Consider the following 18,429-nt stretch of genomic DNA (forward strand, 5'->3'; position numbering starts at 1 on the left):
CCCGAGCGCATGCCTGCACAGTGAGTCAGCACAGCAGCCTTCCCCTCTTCTGCAATTTAAGATGTGTGGCATTTCATGCTGGCGAGCCTGTGTGGGCACTCAGGAAGAACACTTACATTCAACTATTCAAAATGCTTTGGACGGCAAAACTGTGTTCACAGGATAAAGGATGTGGACCAAGTCCAGCGCACAGTTAAGGTACCAAAACGGAATAGTGAACTCTCACCCAGAGGATACAAGTAAAATATGTAATGGGACATTATAAATGGGAAGGAAAACGTTCATATTTACCCAAATACCATTAGCTGTGGAAGCTCAACCCAAACAATGACAGTAGAGAAAAACTGCAAATAATGTACTGAGAAAATCTGCAAATAATGTACAGTATAAGGCTTGGTTCCCACTTGCGCCAGATCACGTGCAGCCAGTGGGAGTGGACAGTGTGGATGGTCCGTTGTGGTTCTGGCTGGAGCCCCCCATAGGGAGCGCCTCTTTTCCAGGATTATTCTAGTTTGCACAGAAATTCGGTCCGCTTAACGCAATGAATCTCCGGGATCCGTTGGAGACAGAAAAGTGTGAACTGCTCCTATATAGAACATAGGAGCCATTCACTGTTAGTTTTGCAGTGAGTGGAGAAAGTACAAAAAATGTCCGTTCTGAGCTCAAGTGAGAACAGAGACTTAAGGTCCTTTCACACTGTCGCGGTGCGTTGCTGCGCTTTACCGCACTGCTTCTGAAGGTCGATGAAAGTCTATGAGTGCTTTCATATTACCTGTGGTGCGGAGCGCTGGAAGTCCTAAATCTGATGCGCTTCCATAACTATGTTAACGTGCGCATCTGCATCGACGTGCATCAGACTGGAAGGGATATAAGTCTATGGCGATGCAGGTATTTTAAAAATGTTGGCGGTGCAATGATGTTGCGCATTCAAGGAAGCGTATTTTTACAATACACTTCCACATACCTGAAACAGGAAGTGACTGCAAGCCGGATGCCAGAAGGGGAATACTGCATAGTAACCAGGGCAGTTTCTAGGCTAAAATGCACCCAGGGCAAGGGTATAAATATAGCGCCCCCCCGCGGAGTCAGATATAGATGCCTGCAGTATAGGTTAGCCAGGTCTAGTTGCACTCAGTATAGGTCCCCCCAATATAGGTAGCCAGGACTAGGTACCCAGTATAGGTAGCCAGCTATAGGTCCCCCCAGTATAGGTAGCCAGGCATAGGTGCCCCAGTATAGTTGTCCCCAGTATAGGTTAGCCAGGTAGGTGCCTTCAGTATAGGTAGCCAGTATAGTTGCCCCCAGTATAGGTTAGATAGGCAGGCGCCCCCGGTATAAGTTAGATAGGTAGGTGCCCCCAGTACAGGTTAGCTAGGTGGGTGCTTCTAATATAGGTAGCCAGAATAGTTGCCCCCAGCATAGGTTAGATAGGTAGGTGCCCCCAGTATAGGCTATTTAGGTAGGTGCCTAAAATATAGGTAGCCAGTATAGTTGCCACCAGTATAGGTTAGCTAGGTAGGTGCCCCCAATACAGGTTAGATAAGTAGGTGCCCCCAGTATAGGTTAGATAGGTAGCTGCCCCCCAGTATAGGTTAGATTAGGTAGCTGCCCCCCAGTATAGGTTAGATAGGTAGCTGCCCCCCAGTATAGGTTAGATAGGTAGCTGCCCCCCAGTATAGGTTAGGTAGGTAAGTTTCCCCCATTATAGGTTAGATTAGGTAGGTGCCCCCCAGTATAGGTTAGATTAGGTAGGTGCCCCACAGTATAGGTTAGATAGGTAGCTGCCCCCCAGTATAGGTTAGCTTAGGTAGCTGCCCCCCAGTATAGGTTAGCTTAGGTAGCTGCCCCCCAGTAAAGGTTAGATAGGTATTTGCCCCTCCCCCATAATGGAAGGGGAGCCGCAGGCGCGAGGAAAGCAGCCCAACCTCTCCCTCCCTTCCTCTCCCCAGGTACCCTCCGTGCTCCCCCTTCAGACTGCAGAGTTAGAGCAGGTAAGCACTCACTGTAAATAGTAACTCACCTCCCTGGTTCCAATCGCGATCACTCACTTGCCGCCGGTCTCCTGCTCTGCATAGACGCTGATACACACGCTGCTTCCTGTTTAACAGGAAGCATCGTGTGTATCAGAGTCTATGCAGGAGACCGACGGCAAGTGAGTGATCAGCGATTGGAACCAGGGAGGTGAGTTACTATTTACAGCGAGCGCTTCCCTGCGCTAACTCTGCAGTCCGAGGGGGGAGCACAGAGGGTGGCCCTTGAAGAGGAAGGGAGGGAGAGGTCAGGCTGCAGCTCCTTCCTCCATTACAGCGCCCTCCTCCCAATAGCGCTCAGAGTGGCCGCATGGGCCGCACGGCCCTAGAAATGGGCCTGATAGTAACGTGGTATTCCCTGAACGCCTGCAATGCACCACAACGCTGGCGCTAAAATACAATGTGACACCAGCCTTAAGCCTCGTACACACGCCTGACTTAAGTCAGCCGATAACGACCACTTTAGCCAACAATCAAGTGTGTGTACAGCATGCAACGCTCAACCCGCGAGCGATCCGTCGGACGGATCTACCCAACCCCAGCTACACTGATCCCTCTGCATATTGTTCACACTGCTCCTCATGCATGCTCGTTGTCCTTCTGTCGCCCCCTGCATAACAAGACAGCACGTCATCAGCTACACAGCTGACACGCGTGTGTGCAGCCTGGCCCAGTAACGTCACCCAATGGGATCAGCTCCTGACGGGCGACATCAGTTGGGCATGTGTATGACCCCTAAGACTGAATACAGAGATGGTCATCTTAGCATTGGTGAAAAGTAAACCCTATGATGAAACAAGTTATTAAGATACAGCCAATCTTTGTTTACACTACATTTAAAGGGAATTGTATCACCCTTCTGTAAACCCTGAATTAGCAGAAAAGGCAATTGCTTGGTTAAAAGAAATGTACAGTTCACAGGCATTATCTGTGTCATCAGTTAGGACCGAGGTGAAAGTGTACCCAAGCCAAGGCCAAATAACAAAAAAAACAAAAAAAACAGATACTTACCTAAGAAGAGGGAAGCCTCTGGATCCTTCCCACATTCTCCTGGCCCCCACCATTGCCACATGCGGAGCCCTGAACTGACAAGAGCTTGTCATATTTCTTATCTTGACCGCACTCCTTCTCATGCATGAGTACAGCTGTACTGAACCTGTGCAGTAAGCTGTAAGTGCTGCTGTGCAGGCATGGACATACCCGCACGGGTGCGTACATGTATGAAGATGAAAGCAATCGTCTGGGCGGTCCCGCGTTTATTTAATCCTGCAGGTGACACTGTGGGCAACCAGTGCTGTACATTTGTTTAAAGAGTAACTCCAGTGAAAATAATTAATACAAAAAGTGCTTTATTTTTACAACAATTATGTGTAAATGATTTAGTCAGTGTTTTCCCATTGTAAAATCTTTCCTCTCCCTGATTTACATTCTGACATTTACCACATGGTGACATTTTTACTGCTGGCAGGTGATGTCAGTGGAAGGAAATGCTACTTACTTTTTTGGCAGTTGGAAACAGCTATAAACAGCTATTTCCCACAATGCAATGAAGTTCACAGACAGGACTGTGGGAGGGGTTTCACCACAATATTAGCCATACAGAGCCCCCTGATGATCCATTTGAGAAAACCAAAATATTTCTCATGGGAAAGGGGATATCAGCTACTGATTGTGATGAAGTTCAATCCTTGGTTACGGTTTCTCTTTAGCTCTGTACTGTTGCTATGGGGACAGAAGGCAGGACGACAACACGTTGCACAATGGAGTGGCTTCTGGTGGGTGAGGCAAGGAGGGAAACAGTTCACTCAAGCATTGTCATCGCTTAAAGATCCAGTGTGCCAGATTCTAAGTTACCATGGGAGACATCTACACACAAGGCAAGGTTCTATCTTATTTTTGCAGGTACTCATTTACATGCATGTGGGACATTACAGGTTTTCATTGAGCTGTCATACAAATCAGACAGCTCTGTACATGGAGGGCTGATGAATTCCGCGCTATCTTGGTTCCGGCTCTTATATCTAAGCAGTATTAGGACAAACACATTTATCAGCAAAACTCTACAAAAAGCAACAATGATCTCTCTCCTCTTTCCTCTTGGCCTATTATTTTCTGCAATTGGAGAAGAGGAAACATAAGGCCTTTACTATACTATTTACAGTTCAGATTGTGCGAACACCTGCAGACACAAAAGCCATTGTAGTCACGTACGTCAAAGCCAAAATAGCTAAACCAGTTACTGATATTCAAGGCATTTCTGGTAAAGTAAAATCAAATATGTGCAGAGAGACAAAAAGGCAACCAAGAGCCCAGAATAGTGTAGTAGTGTAGTATGTTAGAGTATGACAAATATACGCATTAGGTAAGTAAATAATACTCACAAACAAGGGTCACCAAACAGGCAATCTTTGCAAAGGCTGGTGAGGATATTAGACATGAACCTACTCAGGTTTAAGAAGTTTCTCTCTGTAGCTAGTAAAGCAGTGTTGATGACACCTCTCCACCATGGCTGGACTGGCCTGAACATTGGTAATATGTACAGAGGCGTTTTTAAATAAAGAAAATTGTTGACCAAAATCAACAGATTCGTGTCTACTGATTGAGGTGGTAAGTCCACCAGCTACTACCGCCCTGTTTAAATAACTTTTAGCTTATTTTACTTTTGTATTGGTGCCTCTGTACATGTTACCAAAATCAAATACGAGTTTGACATAGAAAGCATTGATTTGGGGATAATGGTAAAACTTTGTAACAACATTTTTTTATGCCAGTTTTACATGTGCTACCACAGAAACCGATCTCACAAATGGAGCATACACACTGAACGTGGGGTCAGGTTCAGTATAACTACCGACAGTATTTTTTACATTAAGAATGTCTTTAAGGTGTATAGTGAGGGGCTTTAAGCATTGCTTTTGACTTATTTTGACCTGAAGAAGCATCTCTAGGTCTTGAAACGTGTTGTCTTTTGTGTTGTTGCTTGACTTAAAACAAAAGTTTACTTTCTTAAAACAGAAAGTAATTGAGATAATTCAGGTTGGAGTGAGCTCCGAGATGTCTCCCAGTGCATCACTGCTGACATATGCAAATTATCCATTGTTGTCCCTGGAAGCTAGCCACACCTTCAGATCCGCTGGAATGCAATGATGTGTCAGCTTGTTAATATTACAGAGCCACAATAATCCAACATGCATACAGACTGTTTCGGATTGATTTATCCTCATCAGTGCATGGCATGGATTAATGTGGCTCTATGAGGTAGGACTTGAAACACCCAGAGGTACAGAAAGAAAGTAAACTACAATTTCCATAACATTTTAGTAAGAGGGCTTTAGATCCATTGTAGCCTCTTACACACTCCTAGGAGTTCTGATTCACCATGAACTTACTAGGTACTCTGTACTACATGACTTAAAAATACATTTTTGAAAAAACGACAAGTAGCTCTACCTGCCTTTCTACAAACGGATTTACATTGTTTTCTACTATTTTTGTGTGCCTCTGTTTTTTCGATTTTCAAATTCAATGCATTGTTTGTAGTTTAAAGTGATCCTCCAGACTAAAAATCTACTCAGCAGCACTGAAAAGGCTTGGTGTTTCTTTAGCAGGTTCACGGCGTCAGAATTTTGTTTTTCATACCCAAGCCTAATTTTTAGCTGTTTAGAAGCTAAGCTCCGCCCCATCAAAGAAAACTGCCTAAGCATGTTTCCCCTGATGCTGTGCAAAGCATGATGGGATTTCTGATGTTGTTGTTCTCGTTGCCTAGCAGCTGGGAGAGGACACAGGACAGTTGGAACTGTCTCATGCTCCCTGTCACCTCCTTTCAACCATAAAGATGGCTGCCCTTATGAAATCACAAACCTTTGCCTGTTATTTTAAAACTGGGTGGGTAAGAGATTATATTACCTATCTATTTTAATTAACATAACTAATGTTACTTAATGACAGTATGTTTGTTTAGGCTGAAGTTCCTCTTTAAGCCTCATTTTTAGCTGAACAGAAGCTAAGCTCCGCCCATAAATGAAAATTGCCCGGACATTTTTTCCCTAATGCTGTGCAAAGCATGATGGGATTTCCTATGTTGTTCTCGTTGCCTAGCAACTGGGAGGGGTGATCAGGACACAGTACAGTTGGAACTGTCTCATGCTCCCTGTCACCTCCTTTCAACCAACAAGATGGCTGCCCTCATGAAATCAAACATTTGCCTGTTCTTTTAAAACAGGGTGGGTAAGAGATTATATTACCTATCTATTTTAATTAGCATAACTAATGTAACTTAATGACGTGATGTTTGTTTAGGCTGAAGATTAATTGGTATAGCAAAAATCCAGTTATATATAACGTTGCTGAAGCATAAAGGAATGCTTGGAAGGCATTTATACACAGTGAGGCAGGGATCACACTTGATTTATTTGCGTGCATTTTCTTCCGCAATGGGAAAATGTAGATAGAACTAAGAGCTCACGTAAATCAATGGGCTCGGCTAAATCTAATGCTATCTTCTGTTTGCAGGGAAAGAAAAACTGCAAGAGTTTTTCTTCCAAACGTAGGTTCATAGTTTGTATAACAAAAGTTTTGAAGGAATGCCCATTGTATGCATTGGAAAACTCATGTGCGGAAACACAAACACAAGTGCGGTTTGATGTGTGATTCCTCCCAGAGAGTGTTCTTCTAATAAGTGTATAAAATACATATCTGTGTCAAGGGCTACTTGAGAAAATGGTGGCCAGCATACCTGACTTTCACAAAGAGGTGTAATCATGCTGAAAACATTGTCTTAAGAGGTATTATAACATAACAAGACAATTATTTTACTATGCAAAGTTCACACCACCAACAATACCAACAATTTTTAAGGATTATAAGAGCTCTTATCATTTCATTTTCCCAATACAGCAACCTAGAATCCTATTCTGATAACACAGCAAGTAAAAAAGCAAGAAGATAAGAAAAATAAAAAACTCTCTGCACAAAAAGTTGGCTGCTGACATGGCTACAAGGAAGCCAAATATAACTTTGTTGTGAGCTGCAAGAAAAACCAAAAATACATTGTTGGCTTCATATTGAAATAGAAACCTGATTTTGCAATCCCCCTAAATTGTATTTATTAAATACGTATATTCCGGCGTATAAGACGACTGGGCGTATAAGACGACCCCCCAACTGTTCCAGTTAAAATATAGAGTTTGGGATATACTCGCCATATAAGACTACTCGTCTTCCGACGCCCACCAAATAAAAACTTAAAAAAACTATCATATACTGGTGCTATGTATGAACAGATACTGGTGCTGTACTGTATATGTTACCCAGTATATAACATTATACAGGGGATTGACTAGTTGGATTGGTCCAACCTCTCCCTCTCCCTTGGTCAGCTCTCCCTGTCTACCTGTTTATCAGAGCTGTATGGAAGAATAGATTGCGCTGTGCCCATAAAACACGCCTCTTTCACCCTTCTGGCCCACCCTTGTATCCTATTAATGTCCTTCTCTGCCTCTCAGATCTTGCATATGTGTGTCTGCAACGCTTCACTTCAGTCCTTAGCAGCGAGATCTGAGATGCAATAACAGGATAGGGCGTATCACCCGGCATGAATGACACCTGGCGTATAAGATGACCCCTGACTTTTCAGAAGATTTTCAAGGGTTAAAAAGTAGTCTTATACGCCAGAATATACAGTACTAATGTTCAAAGTCTTTTGATGGATTTAGGCCAAATATATTTTTTATCATGAAAACACACAAACAGAATTAGGCATAAATTGATCACATATGTAGGTTAAAGCAAACTTGAACTGAAAATAAATGTATGATCTACTGTACTATGGTATTAATAGTGTGTGTAGTAGTAAATGGTCAATAGAATATACTAACACAGAACACAGTCTCAAATTTCTATTTCAGTTTAAAGTGGACCTGAACTCTTGCACAGGACACATGGAAAACATATAGAAATGCACTCTGTATGTACTTAGAGCGTTTAGCCTATCTAATTCCCTCTTATCTGTGACTAATTACAAGTTGTAATTTGATCACTCAGCTGTGTCAGCTGGCTGCCATGGCAGAGAACTAATTGGTAAACACAAGATGTTAATATGTCTGCTTCTATGAAAGCAGGAAGTAGACACACTGCAGATTTATTTCAGGATTTGTATCAGCTGTAACGAAAAAATGCTTTTCTTTAACCACTTGCCGACCGCACGCTTATACCGTGCGTCGGCAAAGTGGCAGCTGCAGGCGGCTGCAGGCTAATTAATCAGGAAGCAGCCGCTTGCGCGAGCGGCTGCTTCCTGTCAATTCACGGCGGGGGGCTACGTTAATAGCCTGCGGGCCGCCGATCGCGGCTCGCAGGCTAAATGTAAACACAAGCGGAAATAATCTGCTTTGTTTACATTGTACGGCGCTGCTGCGCAGCAGCGCGCAGAAGGCAGATCGGCAATCCCCGGCCAATCAGCGGCCGGGGATCGCCGCCATGTGACAGGGGACAGCCTGTCACTGGCTGCATGAAACATGATCTGTGCTGGGGGCTGCAGAGCCCACCCAGCACAGATCACAAAAAATAACGCTGGTCCTTAAGGGGGGGTAAAGGGTGGGTCCTCAAGTGGTTGAAGGCTATAATGCAGTTTCGTATCTTTTAGAGCAGAGAGGAAGTTCTGAGTTCAGGTCCACTTTAAGGGCTTAATTTTTAAGACTGAATTCTTAACAGCAGCCATGACAAATCTGTTCCATACAGCTTCAAACAAAAGTAATGACCTTTTGAACATTTCAGCATTAAAACCTTATGGCCCGTTTCTGCAAGAATATTACATTCTGTATGTAGTTTTCCGTATGCAAATTTTTACATAATTTTATGCAAATTGTTATGCAAAATTTCACCTGTGTGAAGCATAATTGACAATCATTACAAGCTGTCCAAATTTTGGGGGGTCCAAAAAATTGCACTCAACGCAAAGTATTCCATTGTAGTTGCATTACTTTCAGTATGCAAATTTTTGCAATGCACATTTGCACTCCATGGAAATGGGCCCTAATAGCATTGTATCCTTAGTCAGGATGTGCTGAATTCCACAAGCTGTTCCACAAGCTCATTTGCATAGATAACTTAAAGAGACTCCGTAACAAAAATTGCATCCTGTTTTTTATCATCCTACAAGTTCCAAAAGCTATTCTAATGTGTTCTGGCTTACTGCTGCACGTTCTACTATCACCATCTCTGTAATAAATCAACTTATCTCTCTCTTGTCAGACTTGTCAGGCCTGTGTCTGGAAGGCTGCCAAGTTCTTCAGTGTTGTGGTTCTGCTATGAACTCCCCCATCCAGGCCCCTCTCTGCACACTGCCTGTGTGATATTTAGATTAGTGCAGCTTCTCTCTGTTCTATTATCTTTTACAAGCTGGATAAATCCTCATCTGAGCTGGCTGGGCTTTCACATACATGCAGGTGCTGGACAAATTTCCGGGGGAGCTGACGACCTGCGGCGCGCTAAGGCAAAAAATGGGTGTGGCTACAACCTGCGAAAAAAATGGGCGTGGTCATGACCGGATGAGGGCGGGGCTAACTGTAATTTAAAGTGAACCCAGGGTGAGAGTGATATGGTGGCTGCCATATTTATTTCCTTTTAAACAATACTAGTTGCCTGGCAGCCCTGCTGATCTATTTGGCTGTAGTAGTGAACTGAATTACACCAGAAACAAGCCATGCTGACAATATTGTCAGAAACCCCTGACCTGCTGCATGCTTGTTCAGGGTCTATGGTTGAAAGAATAAGAGGCAGAGGACCAGCACGGCAGCCAGGCTACTGGTATTGCTTAAAGGGAGATAAATATGGCAGCCTCAATATTATTCTCACCTCGGGTTCCCTTTAAAAGTGCAACGCAAAGACAGAGGGCCCAAGTTTTGGTGACCCTTTTCCCAGAAAATTCACATAATTGTGCAGGTTTTCTCAAGAAAATACACGTAATGTGAGCAGATTTTAACAAAAAACACGTCCAATGACCCCAATATGCACAATCGTTATCAGATATGGCTCCAATATGCACAATCGGTAGCAGATATGACCCCAATATGCACAATCGGTAGCAGATATGACCCCAATATGCACAATCGGTAGCAGATATGACCCCAATATGCACAATCGGTAGCAGATATGGCCCCAATATGCACAATCGGTAGCAGATATGGCCCCAATATACACAATCGGTAGCAGATATGTTCCCAATATGCACAATCGGTAGCAGATATGGTCCCAATATGCACAATCGGTAGCAGATATGGTCCCAATATGCACAATCGGTAGCAGATATGGTCCCAATATGCACAATCGGTAGCAGATATGGTCCCAATATGCACAATCGGTGGCAGATATGGTCCCAATATGCACAATCGGTGGCAGATATGGTCCCAATATGCACAATCGGTGGCAGATATGGTCCCAATATGCACAATCGTTATCAGATATGGCCCCAATATGCACAATCGGTAGCAGATATGACCCCAATATGCACAATCGGTAGCAGATATGACCCCAATATGCACAATCGGTAGCAGATATGACCCCAATATGCACAATCGGTAGCAGATATGACCCCAATATGCACAATCGGTAGCAGATATGACTCCAATATGCACAATCCGTAGCAGATATGACCCCAATATGCACAATCGGTAGCAGAAATGACCCCAATATGCACAATCGGTAGCAGAAATGACCCCAATATGCACAATCGGTAGCAGAAATGACCCCAATATGCACAATCGGTAGCAGAAATGACCCCAATATGCACAATCCGTAGCAGATATGACCCCAATATGCACAATCCGTAGCAGATATGACCCCAATATGCACAATCCGTAGCAGATATGACCCCAATATGCACAATCCGTAGCAGATATGACCCCAATATGCACAATCAGCATCACCTGAAGAAAAGAAAAACCCATTTACTCACCTACAGCCAGAAGACCTTCTTTCCCGACCTCCTGTCCCGAGTCCCGACCTCATTGTAGCGCAGCGCCCGCGCGCCCACGATCCTCTTCCTTCCCGACGTCACGACGAGACTTCCTGCCTGCATGCAGAGAGCAGGGCTACGGGAAAATGGCCGCCCGAAGCCATGCACTGCAGACTCGAAGTCTGCAGAACAGGGCTCCGGGCGGCCATCTTACCGTAGCCCTGCCTGCTGCTCCGTGCTGCCGCTGGGTGAACTGACTTGGCGTCTTTTAGACGCCTGAAGTCAGTTCACTCCAGGGGGTGCTTGGACAATTCTAGGGGGTGCTCGAGCACCCCCTTGCACCCCCCTGGCGCCGCTCCTGATACAGGCACAGCTGTCTGCACTCTGCAGGAAGAAATAGCCTGACACTTCAGTGGAAGATAGCTGCAGGGGGAAAGAAACACACAAATGATCTCTTGAGATTAAAAAGGATGGCTGTATACAGCCTGCTTGTGTATGGATGTATTTTCTATGTGTGGACATACTGTACATCAACCTACTTCCTGTTTTGGTGGCCATTTTGTTTGTTTATAAACAAACTTTTTAAAACTGTTTTTAACCACTTTTAATGCGGCGAGGAGCGGCGAAATTGTGACAGAGGGTAATAGGAGATGTCCCCTAACGCACTGGTATGTTTACTTTTGTGCGATTTTAACAATACAGATTCTCTTTAAGTTTTTGAACCCTTGTGGAAGAGAAAAACCGAAAGTGACTTCAGATAAATTCTTAGTAGGACTAGTGCTATATAGGCAGCATGGTGGTGTAGTGGTTAGTACTCTTGCCTTGCAGCGCTGGGTCCCTGGTTCAAATTACAGCCAGGGCACTATCTGTACAGCGTTTGTATGTTCTCTCTATATCTGTGTAGGTTTCCTCCGGTTTCCACACTCTAGTTTCCTCCCACATCCCCAAAACATACCTTAATTGGCCCTAGACTACAACTGACAGATAACTGTGGTAGGGATTAGATTGTGAGCTCTGAGGGACAGCTAGTGACATGAATATGTACTCAAGTGCTACGGAAGACTGATATACAGGGTGGGCCATTTGTGTGGATAGAACTTATTAAGATGGGTGGTGACCGTGGCGGCCATTTTGAAGTGGGCCTTTTTGAATCCAACATTTGTTTTTTCAATAGGAAGTAGTGTTGGGCGAACACCTAGATGTTCGGGTTTGCGAACGTTCGCCGAACATCGCCGCGATGTTCGGGTGTTCGCGCCGAACTCCGAACATAATAGAAGTCAACGGGGACCCGAACTTTCGTGCTTTGTAAAGCTTCCTTACATGCTACATACCCCAAATTTGCAGGGTATGTGCACCTTGGGAGTGGGTACAAGAGGAAAAAAAATATTTGAAAAAGAGCTTATAGTTTTTGAGAAAATTGATTGTAAAGTTTCAAAGGAAAAACTGCGATTTAAATGTGGAAAATGTCATGTTTCTTTGCACAGGTAACATGCTTTTTGTCGCCATGCAGTCATAAATGTAATACAGAGAAGAGGTTCCAGGAAAAGGGACCGATAACGCTAACCCGGCACCAGCAGCAGCACACGTGATGGAACAGGAGGAGGAGGCGCAGGAGGAGAAGGCCACGCTTTTTGAGACACAACAACCCAGGCCTTGCATGAGGACAAGAAGCGTGCGGATAGCATGCTTTTTACCGCCATGCAGTCATAAATGTAATAAAGATGAGAGGTTCCATAAACAGGGACCGGCAACTCTAACCCAGCAGCAGCAGCAGCACACGTGATGGAACAGGAGGAGGCGCAGGAGGAGAAGGCCACGCTTTGAGTCACAACAACCCAGGCCTTGCAGGAGGACAAGAAGCGTGCGGATAGCATGCTTTTTACTGCCATGCAGTCATAAATGTAATAAAGATGAGAGGTTCCATAAACAGGGACCGGCAACGCTAACCCAGCAGCAGCAGCAGCAGCACACGTGATGGAACAGGAGGAGGCGCAGGAGGAGAAGGCCACGCTTTGAGACACAACAACCCAGGCCTTGCATGAGGACAAGAAGCGTGCGGATAGCATGCTTTTTACCGCCATGCAGTCATAAATGTAATAAAGATGAGAGGTTCCATAAACAGGGACCTGCAACGCTAACCCAGCAGCAACAGCAGCACACGTGATAGAACAGGAGGAGGCGCAGGAGGAGAAGGCCACGCTTTGAGACACAACAACCCAGGCCTTGCATGAGGACAAGAAGCGTGCGGATAGAATGCTTTTTACCGCCATGCAGTCATAAATGTAATAAAGATGAGAGCGAGGTACACAGAGTGGCAGTAAACAGAATGCTATATAGTGTGGCTGAGCGAGCGGTGTACTACTATTCCCAGCAGACACAGAGTGGCAGTAAACAGAATGCTATATAGTGTGGCTGAGCGAGGTACACAGAGTGGCAGTAAACAGAATGCTATATAGTGTGGCTGAGCGAGCGGTGTACTACTATTCCCAGCAGACACAGAGTGGTAGTAAACCGAATGCTATATAGTGTGGCTGAGCGAGGTACACAGAGTGGCAGTAAACACAATGCTATATAGTGTGGCTGAGCGAGCGGTGTACTACTATTCCCAGCAGCGACACAATGACTGGGGGGACCCTGGCTAGCGTGGCTGGAGCGCGAACTACCCTGCCTGCCTACCCAAAGCTAAACCCACAGACAAATGGCGGAGATATGACGTGGTTCGGGTATTTATTTACCCGAACCACGTGACAGTTCGGCCAATCAGAGCGCGTTCGGGTCCGAACCACGTGACTCGTTCGGCCAATCACAGCGCTAGCCGAACGTTCTGGGAACGTTCGGCCATGCGCTCTTAGTTCGGCCGAACTCGAACATCACCCGAACAGGGTGATGTTCTGCTGAACCCGAACAGTGGCGAACACTGTTCGCCCAACACTAATAGGAAGAGGGTCATGTGACACATCAAACTTATTGGGAATTTCACAAGAAAAACAATGGTGTGCTTGGTTTTAACCACTTTGTCCTCCTTGACGTATAAAAACGTCAAGGAGGACAGGCGCGCTCCCGCGGCCGATCGCGCGCGTGCACGCGCACTCCCGGCCGCGGAGTCGGTAGCCACGGAATCAATGTATCGGGCTGGGGAGCCCGATCATTGATTCCTCTCCCCCGCTGAAAAAGCTTCGCTCTTTCTGAAGCTGTGTCCCTCTAAGCGTACATTGTACGCTTAGAGTGACGTCATGTAAAAAAAATCGAGATTGCCATCTTGTGGCCAAAAAGTAAAACTACATGTAAATGCCCAAAAACATTACAATACACCAATATTTCCCCAAATAAAACAATTTTAAAACCCACCCTCCCAAAAATGCCCACATAAAATGTTTAATAAAAAAAAACAAAAAAAGCATTACTATAAAAAAAACAAAAACACAAATATTTACCTAAGGGTCTAAACTTTTTAAATATCTATGTAAAGATGAAATATTTCTCTCTATTTTTTTTTTTATAAGCTTGTAAATAGTGATGTATGCAAAACGGAAAAAATGCTCTTTTATTTCCAAATAAAATATTGTCGCGATACATTGTGATAGGGACATAATTTAAATGGTGAAATAACCGTGACAAATGGGCAATAACAATACGTGGGTTTTAATTATGGAGGCATGTATTATTTTAAAACTATAATGGCCGAAAACTGACAAATAATGAATTTAATTTTTTTTCTTATTCTTCCTGTTAAAATGCATTTACAGTAAAGTGTCTCTTAGCAAAATGTACCCCCCAAAGAAAGCCTAATGGGTGGCGGAAAAAACAAGATATAGATCAGTTCATTGTGATAAGTAGTGATAAAGTTATAGGCTAATGAATGGGAGGTGAACATTGCTCGGATGCATAAGCTGAAAACGACTGAGATGTTAAGTGGTTAACATAACTTTATTCTTTCATGAGTTATTTACAAGTTTCTGACCACTTATAAAATGTGTTCAATGTGCTGCCCATTAGGTTGGATTGTCAATGCAACCCTCTTCTCCCACTCTTCACCCACTCTTCACACACTGATAGCAACACCACAGGAGAAATGCTAGCACAGGCTTCCAGTATCCGTAGTTTCAGGTGCTGCACATCTCGTATCTTCACAGCATAGACAATTGCCTTCAGATGACCCCAAAGATAAAAGTCTAAGGGGGTCAGATCGGGAGACCTTGGGGGCCATTCAACTGGCCCACGATGACCAATCCACTTTCCAGGAAACTGTTCATCTAGAAATGCTCGGACCTTATACCCATAATGTGGTGGTGCACCATCTTGCTGGAAAAACACAGGGAACGTGCCAGCTTCAGTGCATAAAGAGGGAAACACATAATCATGTAGCAATTTCTGATATATCCAGTGGCCTTGAGGTTTCCATTGATGAAGAATGGCCCCACTATCTTTGTACCCCATATACCACACCATTGTTGTTTCAATAGGAAGAGGGTACGAGATGTGCAGCACCTGAAACTACGGATACTGGAAGCCCGTGCTAGAATTTCTCCTGCGGTGTTGCTATCAGTGTGTGAAGAGTGGGAGAAGAGGGTTGCATTGACAATCCAACGCAATGGGCAGCACATTGTACACATTTTATAAGTGGTCAGAAACTCGTAAATAACTAATGAAAGAATAAAGTTACATTAAAACCAAGCCCACCATTGTTTTTCTTGTGAAATTCCCAATATGTTTGATGTGTCGCATGACCCTCTTCCTATTCAAAAAACAAAAGTTGGATTCAAAATGGCAGACTTCAAAATGGCCACCATGGTCACCATCCAACTTGAAAAAAGTTTCCCCTCTCACGTATATATAAATGGCCCATATATATATATATATATATATATATATATATATATATATATTACATAATAATAACATGAACCTATGTTTCTCTTTTTATGTCACATGTCATTTTCAGGTATGCTTTAAAACTCACCATTGGCTGAAGATCATCAGCCTGCTAGGATAAAGGCAGCAACAAGGGATAGGCTACACCATAGACAAATATTTTGCTATTTACTTGTAAAACATTAGGTTGTGCACCTAATGTAAAGCACACTAATGTTAAAAAAATGGAAAATCAATCAATTTTTTATGGCACCCATGTCAAGGGCACTTTCATTAGTGAGGGGGGAAAAAAAATCACAGAAAAGGGCATTTACAGAGGAACAAAAAGACAACATACACTCTCATAGATTTTCGTACTGAAATGCAATGCAGATCAAGGAAACTACCCTCAGCAAGCAAACAACCATATTTCAAAGAGAGATATTCAGATCGACAAGAAACTGCCACTAGCAAGAAGGGTGAGGAGTCACATGAAATCATCTCCGCATTACTTTGTATTGGATCTAGCGTTTCTGCTGAAATCTGTTGTGAGTGGTGCAAGGTTTCAAGGTCCATACCTACGCCACATTTTTGTGGCGACTTTTTTTTACGTCAAACGATAATTTTTTTTATAATACAGCAACTATGAGTACATGTTCATGATAACACGATTGCGTTTAGCTTCGGGCAATGATCGCAACCTACATATTGGATTACTGAACCAGAGATCTTTCAGATCCCTACACAAATTACTGCGTTTGTTCCCACGGTACAACGTTTGTTCCCACGGTAAGCAATTGCGGCGGATGGATCGTGGAATCCTCTTTCGTTCTCACCATCTCCAAATCCCTCGATCCATCTTCCATAGCTTTAGATTGATCACGTTTCAGATTTGGAGATTTATTGCCCGTGTATGCCTAAAATAGCTGTTGTTATAAACACCAGTAGCGTAGCAAAAGGGGTTGCAGAGGTTTCAACCGCATCTATAGATGCTCTAAATAGTTGTAATAAATAACAAATTGTTTCCCATCCCCTTCTTGCACCTCTGACACTGTGGTTGTCCTTGGCAGGTTTTGGTGCTCTGTATCAATTGTTATGTATAGCATGCTTGGAGGGCCCCAGTATAAAACTTGCACCAGAGCCCATAGCTCCTTCTACGCCACTGATAAACACCTGTATATAGAGGAAATGTGGCAACAAGGAACTGTGAGCTTTCATATCACACACTGGCTGCTTTTACTACCCTGCTGAAGCCTCAGAACCATATGCAATAAATATCAGTGGCTGTTCCAGTAGATCCACCTCAATAGCTATCTTCCTGTGATTTGTGGCCAGTGATACAGAGTGTAGTAGTACAAGCCAAAGGTGTGCATGTAATTTTATACTGCAGAGGTCCAGGGGGACACACTGGCATTTCCAAGTGGAATTCATTCTAAAGCACTGCAGTTCTTGCTAAGTAGCGAAGCATTATACCGTGTTTCCCCGAAAATAAGACCCTGTCTTATATTAATTTGTCCTTCAGAAGATGTGCTAGGGCTTATTTTCGGGGAGGCCTTACATTCTAGGGGGTAGCCAGATCTCCCTTTAGTATATAGCCAGATTCCTCCTGGCTATAGCTATATCCCCATTGTATAAAAACTGATCCGCCTGCCTGCCTGCTGCTTCGCCTCCTCAGTTCCCACCCGCTCACTTTACCTCTTAGGTTCTCGGCTCCCGATCCCCTCCATTAAGAAAGTCTGGATCCCCTGCTGCTTTTCCTCCGCATAATTCACATCGCGGATTAGCAGTAAATACAGCTCATGTACTCTGGTAAGCGCTGCCCTGTACAGGAAGTTATCTCTGTTTACTTCCTAAGTAGGGGGCGGCGCTGTTACCGGACTACATGGCTGACGTCACCGCTGATCTGCGGTGTGAATTATGCGAGGGATAAGCAGCAGGGGATCCGGCCTTTCTTAATGGAGGGGACTGGGAGCCGAGAACTTAAGAGGTAAAGCGGGCGGGCGGTCAGGGAGCAGGTCCCCAGCGCCGGCTATGTCCCTGGCACTAGGTCTTATATAAGGAGGGTGGCTTATATTGCGAGCATACTCGAAATATAAGCTAGGTCTTATTTTCAGAGTAGGTCTTAACCACCCTGGCGTTCTATTAAGATCGCCAGGGCGGCTGCGGGAGGGTTTTTTTTCAATAAAAAAAAAAAACTATTTCATGCAGCCAACTGAAAGTTGGCTGCATGAAAGCCCACTAGAGGGCGCTCCGGATGCGTTCTTCTGATCGCCTCCGGCGGCCAGAAGTAACACGGAAGGCCGCAATGAGCAGCCTTCCGTGTTTCGCTTACCTCGTCGCCATGGCGACAAGCGGAGTGACGTCATGGACGTCAGCCGACGTCCTGACATCAGCCGCCTCCGATCCAGCCCTTAGCGCTGGCCGGAACTTTTTGTTCCGGCTACGCTGGGATCAGGCGGCTGGGGGGAACCTCTTTCGCCGCTGCACGCGGTGGATCGCCGCGCGGCGGCGGCGATCAGGCAGCACACGCGGCTGGCAAAGTGCCGGCTGCGTGTGCTGCTTTTTATTTGATGAAAATCGGCCCAGCAGGGCCTGAGC

The 18,429-nt window shown here is 44.6% G+C and overlaps 1 protein-coding gene across 6 annotated transcripts in view; it reads right to left on the reverse strand.

Moving 5' to 3' along the window:
• The window catches only part of NEK6 (NIMA related kinase 6), a 345,606-nt gene that overhangs the window by 140,006 nt on the left and 187,171 nt on the right, over window positions 1-18,429 (reverse strand). The gene's annotated exons all lie outside the window — the stretch shown is intronic.

This window comes from Hyperolius riggenbachi, chromosome 8, assembly GCF_040937935.1.
Source record: "Hyperolius riggenbachi isolate aHypRig1 chromosome 8, aHypRig1.pri, whole genome shotgun sequence".
Taxonomy (NCBI): domain Eukaryota; kingdom Metazoa; phylum Chordata; class Amphibia; order Anura; family Hyperoliidae; genus Hyperolius; species Hyperolius riggenbachi.